Genomic DNA, 16,061 nt, shown 5'->3' with positions numbered 1-16,061 from the left:
GACTAGAAAGATTCACAAATCATCCCAAATCACATGAATTCAATTTCCTATACATGAAGAAAATAGGTCCATGATTAAACAGGAGGGGAAGAATACGGACACCACATACTGCAGTCAGAATTCCAAAACAACCTACTTGATCACCCATTATTCAACCACCGAGAAAGCAACTGCATGACCATTGAAAACAAAACAAAGAACTCCTCCAGCTAAAATAATCATTAAGTCACCAAATACTGAATATTGATAGAATCAGGCACTGATTTGTGAATGCTAATTAAAAAATTCGAAACAGCAACAAACAGAAGTAGATAAGCAAACTGAAGTTCAGAACTTAGCAGACCAAGTTTATCAGAACAACAACTAAAAGATCAACTAATTGTGCCACAAGGTCGGACATTCGGAACAGTAGCAACAGGTATAAACTTAGAATGGCATGCACGAAGCAGATACATCAGGCATATCATTAGATAATGAATTCAAGTTGAATATGTGGTAGAAGACATACCAGTTCAATCCTAATTTGCTCAGATGATTTAGATCCTTGGCAATGGATAGGAGTTGCTTTTCCAGGCTTCTTTCTGTTAATAGAACATTGATCAGATTTCTTTTTGAAGGCCTCAGTTGCTCTCAATGCTGCAAGTCGTTTCCTAATGCTTGGGTGACACCATTTAGCACGGTAGCCTTTCGTCCTAAACATCTTACACACTACACCCGAAAGCCGCCTAGAACACTTTTGTCGCCATCCTTTCTTTACCATTATAGCCATCGAAGGATCCCAAGAGAACTTTGTCTTTTATTAAGCATGAAAGAACCAATTGTTAATGAATGTTTGATTTATGAGAAGGAAATAAAGACTCGAAAACAATAAAAAATCTGTCACCTTAAAGGCCTTCCACCATATTCCTTGTGCTTCTATGGGAACTCTTTTCCAATTACTCCATGGTCCCATAAAATAAGTCTTATATGAAGTTTCAACGACTTCATTAACAACTTCACGAGAATGGAACCTGTTTCAAAAAAACTTAGAAACCACCCACATATAAAATATATACAATGAAAATTAAATTTAAGTAGAGGTACTCACCATAGCCCATCAATTTTGTGCAAAATTTGAGTAGCATCAGGATTACCCGTTTCATCAGGAAATTCAGCTCCATTTCCATTAGGATCACCATCATCATCATCATCATCATCATCATCATCGGTTTCCATCTCATGCCGATGAGTAGGTTGTTCTTCCATGGCAAAATTATGTACTTCATCTCGCACTGGGGAGAAGGAAGGCGATTCCGGGGCACTGGGGGAGAAGGAAGGCGATTCTCGGGCACTGGGGGAGAAGGAAGGCGATTCCGCGGCACTGGGGGAGAAGCATGGCGATTCCGGGGCATCGGGGGAGAAGCATGGCGATTCCGGGGCATCGGGGGAGAAGCATGGAGATTCCGTGGCACCGGGGGAGAAGCATGGCGATTCCCGGGCAATGGGGGAGAAGCATGGTGATTATGGGGCACAGTTCGAGGCCTAGTGATAGCACCCCTCAAGCCACCTCTAGTATTAACCATTATCAATCAACCTGCACGCCATAAAATGAGAAGAGAAAAGGTAACAAAGGCACTATAACAATATAAATATTTTGAATTAAAGAGGCAGAAAGCTATATTTATACGTTTACAGGAAAAAAAAACTTCATTAGTCAAACTTGTAAAAACAAGAAGCTACAAACACACAACATTTATTTAAATAATTTAAAAATTGTTAAATATTAATCTAGAAAAATCTTGAAATATGTGATTGTAAATTATAATCTAGAATAATCTTGAAATATGTAATTGTAAATTATAATCTAGAATAATCTTAGGAAATATCTAGAGCTAACCTAGAAAAATCTAGTAACTAAAATGTCTAGAATTGTCCTAAGAGAAATCTAGATAAATGAGGGGAATAAAAAATTTAGATACCAGAATACAACAACTATAAATATGTTGTATATGCATAAGTTTAGTTTAGAGGGGAGCCAATCAAGAGAGCTCCTCAAATATCTATCAAAAATAAAGTCAAAATAAAAGTAGGTAACATGTCCTAATCTAAAATAAACTATCTTCCTCTTCTTCCTCTTCCTCTTCCTCTTCCTCTTCCGCCGCCGCCTCCTCCTCCTCCTCCTCCTCCTCCTCATATTCATGAGGCGAAAGCACTTGACTTTCTTCTTCGCTTTCTACAAATTCTTCGGCCTGAAACTCGGATAGCAATGAAGGGTTTTCATTGGCTAGTAATTGGAAAGCCATAGGATCAACTGGGGCATCAATAATTCCCCTTGCCTTTACATCAAAAACAAACCACCATTGATTTCTTTCACTATTGTTAGCCAGAGAAGGAGCATAATAGACTTGCTCAACTTGGTAGGCCAGTACAAAAGGGTCATATTTTGGATATCTCTTTGAATGATTCACCTCAACAAGATTGTACTTTTCATGTATCCTAGTACCACGTCCAACATCAAACCAATCACACTTAAACAACACTGTTGTGTGACACTTTCTTGCTCCGACATAAGTCAATTCTATCACTTCTTGAAGAATGCCATAAAAATCATCACCCTGGACACTTTTTACACAAACACCATAGTTCATAGTTGACTTATTCTTTCCATAAGAAAACGTATGAAAATGATATCCATTAATGTGATATCGGTTGAATTTTAGAACTCTTGTCAGTGGTCCAGATGCTAATGAGCGAATAATGTCAGTATTGATGCCCTTTTGCAATACCTATAATAATAGATGGAGCAATATGTCACTATGGTTATTGACTTGAATGCTCAAAATACAAGTATAATTTAAGTATAATATAAATATAATATATATTTGTGTACTATCACAAATTGATTAACTTACAAAGTCTTTGAACCAATCAGGATATTTGTCTTCGCATTTAATCCAAACTTCATCTGAATTTTGACACCTTCGCTCGCTTATCATTTGTTCTTCAAATAAACTATTAATTATTTTAGTATTTACGCATATGAAGGACTTGTAGGTAATATATATATAATTTAAAATCAAAGAATATTACCTTTGATATTGTTGTAATATTTCACAATTACTTAGAACATATCGATGAGCGACTTTGTAATCCTTTTCATCAAGGTAACAAAATTGGCCTTCCGAAGAACTATGCCCAATAATAGAAGAAAACATCTCAGGTAGATCGGGATCAATGTTTGATTCATTATCAACACATGTACCCAATCCTAAATCTTTCACCTTACAGTTAACATCTTCTTCAAAGTAAAGAGAGCAAAAATTTGTTATCTCCTCTAGTAGGTAAGCATTGCAAATTGAACCTTCCACTCGAGCTTTATTACCCACCTTCTTTTTTAAATGGTATAGAAACCTAGAGGGTAAAATTATTTGTTACACATCTTATAACTATATTATTAAAATAATTAAAGTTCTACAAGAATTTAGAATGTTACCTCTCAAAAGGGTACATCCACCTATACTGAACCGGGCCACCAACTTTTGCCTCATAAGGCAAATGAATGGGAAGATGTTCCATTGAATTGAAAAAACCAGGTGGAAATATTCTCTCTAACTTGCAAAGAATTTCAGGAATATTATCCTCTAAACGCTCCATATGATTAACTTTCAAGGTGGTTGAGCAAAGATCTCTAAAAAATTGGCTCAATTCAGTGATTACATTCCACTCATTTAGGGGCAACAAATCTTTAAAAACGACAGGAAGCAACCGTTGCATAAAAACATGGCAATCATGACTTTTCATACCGAATAGCTTACATTCCTTTAAATCGACGCAATAGCCTAAATTTGAAACATAACCATCAGGAAACTTTAGTTTCTTCACCCATTCACAAACAAGTTTCCTTTTATCTTTGGGCAACACAAAAGGAGCATTCGGCTTTATGGTTACTTCCTCCCCTTTACTGTTAACAAAATCTCGAGCCTCCAACTTCCGTCGTTTACAATACACTTTCAAGTCTCTTCTTGCCTTCACATTGTCTTTAGTTTTCCCCTTGACATCCATTACAGTGTGAAACACATTATCAAACACATTTTTTTCAATGTGCATGACATCAAGATTATGGCGTATCAAGAGTTTGCTCCAATATGGAAGCTCCCAAAAGACACTCTGCTTTGTAAAATGGTGCAAAACACCAAACCCTTCTGGACGGTCAACTTCATCCCTTATACACTCAAGGGTTGTTGGAATCAAAGATACACGATTCCAAACTTCTTCTCCACTCAATCGTGGCGGGGGAGAAGAGTTTTCAACTGTATCTTTGCGAAAAGCACTCTTATTTTTTCGAAAAGCGTGATCATGGGGTAAAAACTGTCGATGACAAACAAACCAACTTTGTTTTCCACCATTGGTAAGAGTGAATGCCTTAGTCTTTTCCATACAATAAGGACAAGCTAATCTACCTGCCGTGCTCCATCCCGAAAGCATGCCATATGCCGGAAAATTACTGATTGTGAAACAACTTATTTTCAATGGCAACAAATCAAACATTTGTTTCCACATTGTGTTGCCAAAACTATTTTTTTTAATCTATTTAAAAAAATATATAATTCCATATTTTAGCAACAAATACCAAAATGACTTGTTTCTAATGGCAACAAATTAAGTACTCGTTGCCATGTTTTGTTACTAAATGGAAACAAATCAAAACTATGATGCTATCTAGCAACAAATATTAAAAATAATTTGTTTCCATTCGCAACAAATCAAATATATGATTCCATCTAGCAATAAATAGTAAGAAAATTGGTTTCCAATGGCAACAAGTAGAAATGTCGTTGCTAACATTTGAACTTGGCAACTGAAAAAAAAATGGGTTTCTATTTAGCAACATTATAAAACTCAGTTGCCAAACTTTGTTTCTAAAAGGCTCTCATTTTTGTAGTGAGAGGATGGTGTCTACAACCATTTCTTGAGAGAATCGCTGATCCAACCTACTTATATTCTCAATTAATCCAATCATCTTGAGAGCATAGGGACTTACATGCTCGCTTTTCCTGAGTTTGGTGTCAAGAATTTGCCTATGAGTCTCGAATCTTTCAACTCGAGCCAGATCTTGGAACATGTTCTTCAACTCATTAATGATTGTGACAACATCTGAGTTGACGAACGTTTTCTGTAGATTTGCACTCATGGTAGCAAGTATTATACATTTTACATTCTTGTTGGCATCAATACAACGATTGAGGCTGCCTGAGTGACCCCGTCACCAGCGGTTTCGGGCATCGACTCATCTAGGACATACGCCTTTTCTTCCTGCATAAGAACTATTTGCAATTTCCTTTGCCAGTCAAGCAAGTTTTTCCCGTTCAACTTCTCCTTTTCAAAAATTGATCGAATGTTGAATGAAATGTTGTTTGCCATAATTAAAACTACAATTGAAAAGAATAAACAAATAAATAACCATTCATACATGCTCTTAATAAATTTAAATCCTAGCAAACATGCATAATTTAAAATTCATTAAGAATTTTATTCAGGTATATGTGTTCCTTCAGGTGTTAATAAAATGAATCCAAGATCCTCAAGATTATTAGGAATTAAGCACATTTTGTATTCGACTCAATTCTAAAACATTTTAGGTAAGAAAATTCGTTGCTAATAGTCTATAAACTACTCTTGGTTGATAGGTACGTCTAAGAACTTATTAGGAAAACCTATCCCATTTTCCACGACATAAAAGGACTCCTTACTTATATCGTTGAGTCAAACCAAAATCAACATGTACTCACAACTAATGTGTACCTTATTCTTTTAAAATTAACAAGTAACACTTCGCTTTGGCGGAAAAATATTACTAGATTGATGTAAAGGTGATAAATAAGTGTTATTTTGGAACGACACCTTTTAACTCAATTTTTCAGTTTGGAACTTAAAGTTTTTACTATGTTGGTTAGATTTTAAGTGAACTAAAATCCTTAATCATGCAACATAATCAAGCTTGAATCTCATGCATAATATCAAGACATATTTAAAGCAATAAATATCTTAAAACATGCATACGATTTAAATGTGATCTAGTAAAGTCCGGCTTCATCTTGAAGCTTCAACTTCAAACTCCGTCTTGAAAATGGATTGGAAACTCCGGTCTTGAATTTCACCATTGGAGGCTCCATTTTCATCAAATAGGATTTGCAATAATTAAACTAATTACAACAAATTGATGGTATGCAGACCATATTTAAATAAAAACTATGGTGCATTAGACCATATTTTACATTCAAAAGTAATTGTACGCAGACCATATTTTCTATCCCATTTGGGCCATACTAGTCACTTTCCGCAACCTGCAAAACAATATATATGCAATATATATACCATTCACCCATTCATTTATCAATGAATGACCCACTTAGCAAGTTAGCAAAAACTATGCATCACATAAATTTTTGCAACAACTAACTAAGGCTCAAGAATCTACCAAGTATTTGACCTAATTATAGTTCTAATCAAGTTGTTAACCTTAAATGAATAAGGACATAATCAAGAGTTAATCGAATATGAACAAAATTCCCCCACTCAAACCGTAAATTATATGCTTTACTAATTTTTAAACATAACAAGGATTTTCCAAGTCCAACCGGAAACACATACTTCCTCCATTCTTATTTACATGACACAATTGGGTTTATGACACTATTCACACAAGCTCCTTTGATTTCATTTTGTGATTTATATTTATGAAAAAAACATAGTCGTGTGGGGTCTTATTAGATTCGTCTCAATAAATATTTTTTAAATATCAATTTTTTGTAATTTTTTCTTATCCATAATTAGAGATGTTGACGTTTGAAATCATGCATTGGCAAACGTGCCTAAATAATTGTGTCATTTAAAAAAGTACAGAGGAAGTATTTAATTAAAAATTTAAAGCTCATATAAAATTATTTTAAATCCCTTTATTTAATTTTTAATTAATTAAACAAATTAAGTACAATTTATTCAAGGTTTTAATTTTTTTAAATAATTAGAATAAAACTAATTATAATAAATAAAAAAATAAAATTTAATTCCGAGAAAAAATAATAAGCACGATTTTTTTTCAATTAAACTCGTGGCTTAACGGAAAATCAAATTTGCACAAACGGGTGTACAACGGCCAAGGCAAGGCACATGGGCGCAAGGCACATGGGCGCAAGGCCCATGCCTCGCCAAGGCACTGCCGCAACAATGTTGTGCTAGCCAGAGGCACGAAGCCCCTAGCCCACATTGCAGTAGCGCACTACCGCGTAAGGACCACGACACGAAGCCCCTCCCAGCGCAGCAGCAGCGCATGGGCAGCGCGTAGGCCTGAAGCCTCGCCTACCTTGCTTGCTGCTTCGTCTCTCCTTCGTCCATGCACACACTCGGATGCACTGGCACACACACACATCACATGAGCAAGATCGTTGCTTGTGCGCGCACCAGCGCTTGTCGCACAATGCCTGGGCGCCGCATAGGCACGAGCTCCTTTGCTCGTATGCCTTGTGCCCGCACAAGCCGCACCCAAGGGTGCTTCATGCTTTGATTTTGCGCGTTTTGAACGTTTTATATAAAATCAAAACTTTAATAATGTTGAACTTTGATTAGATTTGTATTTTGTAAAATTGTATGATGATTGTTGTAAAGGAGAAACCTTTCAAGTATGAAAGTTCATAACTTTGCTAATAATTTTCGAAAAAAAAGCTTGAATCTGTCATATTGATATTGAAATGTGCTTAGAAAATCATCTGGGAAGAGTTTAAAGGGTGAAAACCTCGCCAATGATGGCACTTTGGATATGCTTCCTAGTTAGTCATGAGCATGAACTCAAATGACAACATCATTGGAATTGTATATTGGATTTAGAAATGTAGAAAAGTAGAGAATATCATACTCATCAGGGATTCGGGATTACCTATTTAGGATTAGGTTAGTTTTCCGATTTGTGCTCCCAATTGCTTAGATATTTTAGAAATTATAATGGAAATTGTAGATTTGGAAACTTGAAATTTGTATTGGAATTTGACAGGAAAATTTGAAATTACGACGTTGTATTGAAATTTTCCTCCCCATTTAGTGTGGAAATTAGGGTTTATATATTAGATTGGGCGGCTAAACACCAAGACACATCAGCGCCTAGCGCAGGGCCAACGCCTGGCGCAGGTGACGTGTCCTAGGTTCCGCCAAAAAAGGACGATGACACCATCCTTTGGTTTGTCTTGTAGTCTTTTACCTTGTACGAGTTTGTACGATTTTGTCATGTAGTTTTGCTTGAAGGTTAAGACTTGGGTTTGCGACTAAAAACTCTCCCTTTTTCGTATTCGTATTTTGTATTTTGTACTCGGTTTTACGGGTCGGGGCCCGGCATGCTCGGTTTTATGGGTCGGCGCCCGATTTTTGATTTCTTAATGTCATTTCGATTGGAAACGACCTTGTAAAATCAATGGAGAGGTCCATTGGGCGAGATTGTGTTTGGAATTTGAATTTAATTTTTGGAAATTGAATTTTGTAACGAGTTACGAAATGAGAACGGGCTCGGGAATTGGACTTTGGATTTTGGATTTTGGAATATATCTTAGAAAATTGGGACTTCCGCACGGAGTTGAACCAACCACCTAGCAAGGATAATGGTCTCGTCATCATCCCATTAGGGGAGAGACAAATTAGGTGTCTAAAGAAGCCCCCACTTTGACTGAACTTTTGGTTAGGAAAGCGAAAGTCATAGTTTTCGAAAAGGGACGGAGAATGGTCAAGATGCTCTACAATCAAGACCATTTTTTGTACGCCGATACCTGCACAAGATAAGCGTTAAAAAAAATGATAGAGTCTACCTTTGTGCGGCTTGACGACTCTGATCTTTGTATTGCTTTTCTGCCTTTGCCTTGGAATGAGGCTTGGCATCGAAAATTTTGAATCTTGAATTTTGAGTTTTTGAATTTTTAATTTTGAATCTTGAATACCCGGAGTCAATCTGCTGGCTTTTGTACTTGCTTCGAATGCCGTATGAGGCTTGAGCTGCTGAGGAATATATCCACTAGGGAAAGGAGCTTTTTATTGACTCCTGGGTTTTGAAAAAAAAAATTGACTTTCCCGGAGCTTGGGTCCGCTGGAAGTAGAATGCTTAAATCCGCATATTTTTCAGACTTGGTATGCTTTAGATATTTATCTGTTGATGCCGGTGGAACAGATGCATACCAGTATTTATCGGAAAGTAGTATGATTTGACATTTGATGTCTGGTATAGAAAATCGTAGTAGCAAAGTACGTAAAATCAGTACGGGTGACCGTGCCTAGATTCTCCGCGCATGGATCAGGGCCGAATACATAAAACCTTAAGTAAATTCCTAGTTGGTTAAACCTAAGGCGGATCAGAACGTGCTGTGGACTTTCTACGGAGGGGCAACGTTTGGGGCTCTAAAGACTTGTTCTTGTTCGGTTCGGGAGCAGGTAGGGAAGGCACGCATCACATTGTATGTAACCTAAATTATGCTAATTGACTATGTGGCAATTAATTTGGATTATGGCTTTATGGTTGTTCCGCATGAATTATATTATTGTAGAATTCATAACCTAACAGCATGCGCCTCGAGCGAGGGTGCACCGTTGGATGCTCGCTATTGATTCTTTGAAGAAGCATTGTATCAATCTGACCAGAAAGCTCACAAGCAGAGAGCGAGCCGTGAGTTTACTAGCTCTGAGATGTTTGTATCTTGAAACTTGCATATGGGTATCTGATGCTTGAATTTTGGACTTTCTATAGGAGCGATGTCGGTGCCGTAGGGAGGATAGGGCTCCTCATGCCAATGTCTCGATGGAGCAGACTAGACAGAGCTTGGGTCGGGGCCCGGACTCTAGTGCTGAGACTTGTCAGAGGTACTCAGATGTTGGTCGGGGGGATATTCCCTCTTCTTCTGCTCAGCCTGGCAGGTGTTCATATTCATTTGGAGATACAGGTGGTCAGACGTCTTTCATGAATCCTCTTGGAGGCCACTTAGGAGCGAGCAGTTCTCAGCCCTGGGGACCTAGTTATGGTGCGACGTCTTGGGCTTAGCGGTACGAGCTTAAGAGGATGCACCAATTTCAGGATATGGAGATGCAGCATCGACTTGCTGCAACTCAGCAGTCTTATCAGTTTCCTTCCCATCAGTCGGGACCTCAGCGGTTTTCCAGTACTCTCCGCATTTCGGAGCAGGAGCTGTTTACCTCCGGGACAGAGTTTGACCAAGAGCTGTAAGAGTTTTCTCAATATTGTTCATGTTGTAGTACGACTTAAACTGATCATAGCCACTATGAATTTAATGGAGAATGATGTCAATGGCCATCTAATTTGAGATATCAGAATCTAAATCCCTCACGTTCTCAAACAATCCAATCATTTTAAGAACATGAGCACTTACTGGTTCTCCTTTCTTGAGATTTTTCTCAAGGATCAACCTCTCAGTTTCGAATCTTTTGATTCTGGCCTGGTCCTGAAACATGTTCTTCAACTCTGAGATAATCTAATAGGAATCCAAGTTGATGAATGTTTTCTGAAGTTCAGGAGTCATGGATGCAAGCATCACACATTTGACATCTCTATTGGCCTGGATCAACGATTAAGGGCAGCTTGAGTTACCTTCGGCCTAACCGATTATGTTAACTCACTACTACAAAAAAGGGATTAGATAACTCGAAGTAGAGAACGGTTAATTGTGCTAAGCGTTTTCTAGGTGTATAGAGTACGCATTTCTCTTATAACCGCTGTGTGAAGAAAAGAATAGAGAACGGTTATGTTACCTATACGTTTTATATTCTTTACCACAATAAAAATAATTAATTAAATTTAAAATACTTAGTAAAACATAAAGCAGTGTTTATGATAATCGTTTTATATTTTAGCTTTTAGGAAAATATTTTCCAATTTGAAAACAAATATTTTCCAATTAGGGATTATCAAAAAAAAAAAAGCTAGGACGCACATCAATTGAAACTCAAACTATTCTTAGGCGGCAAATACTAAGCAAAAGAAAACATCCAAATCCAACCTTTAATTACTTCATCAATACTTTGTCCTAAAAAAAATTGATTTCTTCAAGAAGAGCAAAACTAGCAATACTCCCGCAAAGCTGTTTCTCTGATCTCCTTCCTTTACTTTAGGCTCCGGCCAGTGCACCACCTTTCCCACCGTCCTCCAACCTCCGATAATCGCTGCCTGTCCCTCTGCTGCCGTTAATTTCGAGGTTTGTATGCTTTATTTTGTTTATTCATACTATTTCTTCAACTAATAACCTAGGGATTATGAATGTTTTTAATTATCTAATTGTAATATATGAGTAAGGAATTCGAGTTTGTGAGTGGACAATTGAAAAAATTAAGTTCTTTTTGTAAACTCTTTAAACGTATTAAAAATTAGGTCGAATTAATTTAGTCGACCCATGTCCGCTCGACGAATGCATAGAAAGAGCAACAAATAAATCGAATTACACTCAAATATGTAGAATTATTGGCGAATGAATCTGCTAAATAAAGTCTAATTAAACTAATTTTCTTTAGTTAATTAGTGTGATATAGGTCGAATTAAATTGAAATTCTCAATTAGGCTCCGTTTGGTAAGGCGTAAAACGTTTTCATTGAAAAATGATTTTCCATGGAAAACATTTTTCAAGGGAAAACACAATTCCAAACTAGTTTTCCTTTGTTTGTTACCTTAAAGGAAAATGGGAGAAGATGGTGAAGATTGAGGGGAAGAAAGGAGAGGGAGGTAAGGAGGAAAGAAGGAAAAGTGGTTTCCCTCCATTTCCAATGGAAAAGGGTTTTCCACCTTTTAGGGAGTTATGGAAAATTATTTTCCATCCTTTACCCAACCAAACAACGTAAAATGATTGATGAGGAGAAAATCGTTTTCCATGAAAACATTTTACGCCCTGCCAAACGGAGCCTTAGAGAAAGACGGAGGGGGAAGGTAAATAGATGTCTTAGTTTGCAGTAGAAGCCATGATTAGTAAACTGGTTTTGAAGGGTGCTAGCTTGTTCTTTGTTTGGTTCAATTTTAGCAAAAGCTGCCTTGGATTAGCTTGCTGATTCTTATGAGTTGTTGTCTATACAAATATATATATATATTTCATGTTTTGCCTCTTCCCGGGAATCCAATGGTTGATAAGTTCAGTCTCTTTTTCATGGAAGTTTGAGCAAAAACATGACTAAAAATATGCATTTGGCTCTAGTCTTATGAGATAATTACATACTAGTACTTGGTATGTCATGTTCAATGACTTTAATGTAGCTAGATTTTAGTTTTTTGATGTGCTGATAGTTACTTCGATTTCTATTGCTTTTTCTTTCTTTCCTTTTCTCTCTATCTATCTATACTTGTTCATTGTTATGACGCTTTCTTATACGAAGTATTAATTAAGATCATGTAGTACTGGACATTCACAATATGACGAGAGTGTAATTAATACTTCAAAACTAGGATTTGTCTCAAGATTTTTTCTTGGAAGTAATAGTCCTGGTATCATCAAGTAGTATGAAGTCTAGAGTCCTTCTTGAGGAAAACAAGTATTCACTATTTAGGGAAGGAGCTCAAAGAAATTTAGCTTTGTGACTATTTGAGTAAACCATAAAAAAGTAGGTTAATGTACTCTCTTTCTAGATTTTAGTTGTCAATTAATACTTCAATTAATCCATTCATTTCCTGACTTTAATGTACTATCTCTTTCAAGATTTTAGTTGTCAATTACTAGTTCATATAATTCTTTCATTTCCGGACTATGATAGTACCAAGTCGCAATCTTCAAAATGTAAAACAAAAAAGTTCAACTCTTATTTTATGTAAGTTATTCTTTTATTATTTGATGTAAGTTGTCTCAATGAATGACTATATAGATGTCAATTTAAGCTTTGTTTTTATGTGATTTGTGGTTTGATTTGTGCTTTGAAAATGTGGTGCCTTTGAACTTGTGTGACAATTGAAGTTTCTCACTCTATGTATTGATTTCCTTCTTGCAGCATGCTGAAGACACTAGAGAGGTATCAAAAGAGAAATTTATGGATCCCCGAACAACACTGTCTCAACAAGAGAGGCCCTGGTATGTACACTAGATATGCAGATTGTAAGGATCGTCTCTCTTGACATTTCATTTCTTGTGTTAAAAACTCGAGGAGTATAGCCTTAGATTTGTTGGGGAACAGATTGTTTCTTGAGTGGTTGACTATGTATTATCAAAGCTAAGCTAGGAGGGAAAATGGCTTTAAACATGTAGGAATTGATGATAAATTTGAAACCAAGAGTTACAAAAATGAAGTTAGAAGTAATGCATTAATTAGAAGCAAGACCATAATGTTTTGGAAAAAGAAATCAAATGGCTATATACTTATTGATTTTGCTCTTCGTTCCTCAAAAATAATGTGGATGATCGATTCTGGAGATTGTGCTTACACAAAATGATTGATAATTTATAGAGAGACTTCCCCCGGCCAGTAATTACTCACTTCACTAACACTCAAGTATCTTGTAAGGTCAAACCTGTTATTGTGTTTGGTATTCAAACTGACAAGTAATAGTACATTCATAATTTAAGGAACATACAATATATAAATGGTCGTATCATATGTATTGGAGAGAATTTCGATTAAAGATATAGATTTAGAATCAGCTTAAAGCTGAGTAAATTCAGTTGTGTGACGTTTATACTACATATATGCTTGTTTATGAACCAAATGGATGATTTCTCAAGTATCATCTTCCATATGTAACCCTAGAGGGCTTCATACTGATACTTAGCTTGCAGTTCACTAGTTATGTTCTCTTGTTAAGAATATTTTCACAGTGACTCAAGAGATATTTTCTCAACAATCACAATGAGCTTTTTGATTGTTCATTTCTAATCATATAGCACTACATTGTTGCATGAGTAAAATGTCTACATCTGAGTATCTGACCCCTCTAGCAGCGCGCTTACCATGCCCACCCATGGAAGACTAGATAGAGATATTGGATTAAACTGATCTATAATATCCTTTTAAGAGAAATCCTTGGTTGATATTTGAAGAATAAGCTCGTATATAGCTCATGAACAGATCATATGTATTTCCCTATTTACCTTATAAGGCTTCCAACTGTTTTAAAAGCTTGGATGATGTTACTGGATTTGTTTAGCAATTCATCTCAATCCAACATTGATACTCAAATTCTTCCCAAAGTAATCCACTGATATGTTTTCTCCTTGATTGTAATGGATGAAGGAAATAAGTAGCCAGTAGGAGTATCTTAAGCTAAATGCGCGTTTTGAATCCCTGCAGCGTACACGTAAGTAAGATGTAGTTAAATTGTTTTTTACTAACCCTGTGATTATATATGAGCACAAACTTACTATAGTGTTTTCATTTCTCAAATATATATGTTAAGAATCGTATGGTGGAGGAGCTTGGTCCTCTAAGAATCAAGGAGCTTGAATCTATTGAGAGGCAGCTTGACATGTCACTGAAGCAGATCAGATCAATAAGGGTACTGAATCAATATCCTTTCTTGTTTACATATGTGCTTTTAGTTAGCCATAGTTACATGCTTGCTAAAACACGTTTCAAGTGATTATTTTCGCTTACAACAAAGAGAATTTAACTTATCTGAACTGAAATTACGCAAACACTACCTTAGGATTCAGTATCGTGGCATAGAATCGACTAAATCTTAAACTATACCTTAACTAATCTCAACTTAAATCAGCAAAACATGTTTGAAACTAACTCGACCAGAATTAATAAATTAGACAGGAAGGTTCTTTTCCTTGCAGACTAAGTGCATTGTGGATCAACTTACTGATCTTCAGAGGAAGGTAAACATACTGATGTTAGCCGGCCTCAAATCATTTTAAGGATTTGTTACGTTGTTTATGTTATTGTTGTATCACAAAAATAATTACTCCTGTTGTTTAATTCCATAGAATATCTTTGTTGTTGAAGGAACATATGCTTAATGAATTGAAGCAAACAGAACTCTTAAACAAAGGGTAGTTTATCTTCCTGAAGCATTAATTTTACTCTTATTTGCTACTATCTGAGCTATATAAGCACTTAAAAGTTAAAACTGCTACCTCATTCCTGATGTATAGTTTTCGTATGAGTACACAAATTTTGAGGCTTTGTTATTGTTGGGAAGCTTCATGATATATTTGAAATGTTACTTCAAACCTATAACAACCGCTACTAGATTATTCTCATTTGATAATTGTGTTTTGGTTATACCCGTGTTAAGGAGTTCTTCAATCACTTATTTCTTTTTCTTTCTAATGTGCTCAAGTTAAAGCTCCCTAAAAGGTTTGCTTGAGAGTGTTCTACGTACTTTTGACATCCTATAATTTTAACTTGTCTTGTAGTTTTTTAACAAAGCTCCCACGTATTCTCAAAATACAATTGACGAGCTAAGGGAGAGGTGGATCTCATACGTTACCGAATATCACCAACCAAATAATGATGAAGATGATGATGATGATGATGATGATGATGATGATCTAGTGTGACTTAAGCTAGCTCAAGCAGATGGTCGGTTACCTCAGTTCACTCCTACAGACGAACTGCCTTGTTACCTCAGTTCACTCCTGCAGACAAACTGCCCTGCTGCTGCAGAAGCTTTGGTTGTTGCTGCTGCAGAAGCTATGGTTGCTGCTGCTGCATAGTCGCCTATTGCAGCCCTTTGATTTATTTTTTTTGATTTTTTTTATTGACGTTGGAATGGTATTTTTTAATTTGCGGTACAGTTGTATGGATCATCTTGTCAATGAATGATAGGATTTTGTTCTTCACAAAAAAAAAAGGGATTTTCTTATTGTATGAACAACAGGATTTTGTTATTGAATGAAATGATTTTTGGAAAGATTGCGTGGATATCATTTTTATGTTATCTATTTAGATTTGGTTTACATATAGGTGCTAGGATCATAATATCTTATTTTAGGGATGTGTGCGCTGCTATTTTTTAATAATATTTTTTCTAAACAGGGTAGAATATATATAGAACGATAGTGTAAGGAAACTGCTTTCTATTTTAATATTAAACAGGAAGTACATAGTACGCCTATGTACGGAAG

General features: G+C 36.1%; 1 long non-coding RNA gene across 1 annotated transcript; it reads left to right on the top strand.

Annotated features, from left to right (window-relative positions):
- The first annotated feature begins 10,899 nt into the window (after nt 1–10,899).
- On the top strand, nt 10,900–15,847 carry LOC110775582 (uncharacterized). The gene is made up of 5 exons (XR_002529805.2): nt 10,900–11,216; nt 12,985–13,064; nt 14,221–14,284; nt 14,384–14,482; nt 15,351–15,847. It is a non-coding gene; the product is annotated as an uncharacterized lncRNA (long non-coding RNA).
- The last annotated feature ends 214 nt before the right edge of the window (nt 15,848–16,061 follow it).

This window comes from Spinacia oleracea, chromosome 4 (genome assembly GCF_020520425.1).
Source record: "Spinacia oleracea cultivar Varoflay chromosome 4, BTI_SOV_V1, whole genome shotgun sequence".
NCBI lineage: Eukaryota > Viridiplantae > Streptophyta > Magnoliopsida > Caryophyllales > Amaranthaceae > Spinacia > Spinacia oleracea.
Note: the sequence above shows the minus strand (reverse complement) of the source record. Positions and strands in the feature narration are given on the sequence as shown.